Source organism: Arachis stenosperma, chromosome 5, assembly GCF_014773155.1.
Source record: "Arachis stenosperma cultivar V10309 chromosome 5, arast.V10309.gnm1.PFL2, whole genome shotgun sequence".
NCBI lineage: Eukaryota > Viridiplantae > Streptophyta > Magnoliopsida > Fabales > Fabaceae > Arachis > Arachis stenosperma.
The window spans coordinates 90,650,578-90,651,187 of NC_080381.1; positions in this window are offsets into that span (position 1 = coordinate 90,650,578).

Genomic DNA, 610 nt, shown 5'->3' on the forward strand with positions numbered 1-610 from the left:
CGCCAGGAAGTCCTTCTTTACTGGGCGTTTTTCTAAACGCCCAGAATGCTAGCAGATTGGCGTTAAACGCCCAGAAGGTGCATCTTTCTGGCGTTTAACGCCCAGAAGATGCTCCTTTCTGGCGTTTAACGCCCAGAAGGCTACCCTTACTGGCGTTAAACGCCCAGTGGGTGCTTCTTTTGGGCGTTTAACGCCCAAAGTGTTTCTTACTGGCTTTTTCATGCCAGTGAACTTCCAAATTTCTCTGTAACTCTTGGGACTTCAGTTAATTTGTTATTTCACCTTTGAAGATACTTATACCTAAACCTGTAAAGAAAGAAAATTTATTTAATTAGTAATTAAACTTTGTATATGGCTGGGTTGCCTCCCAGCAAGCGCTTCTTTAATGTCATTAGCTGGACTATCACTGATTCTTCAATTAAGTCTCAGTCTTGAGCATTCTTGCTCAAAATTGCCTTCAAGATAATGTTTAACTCTTTGTCCATTGACAATGAACTTTTGTTAGAGTCATTATCTTGAAGCTCTATGTAGCCATATGGTGATACACTTGTAATTACATATGGACCTCTCCACCGGGATTTTAATTTCCCGGGGAATAATTTGAGCCTAG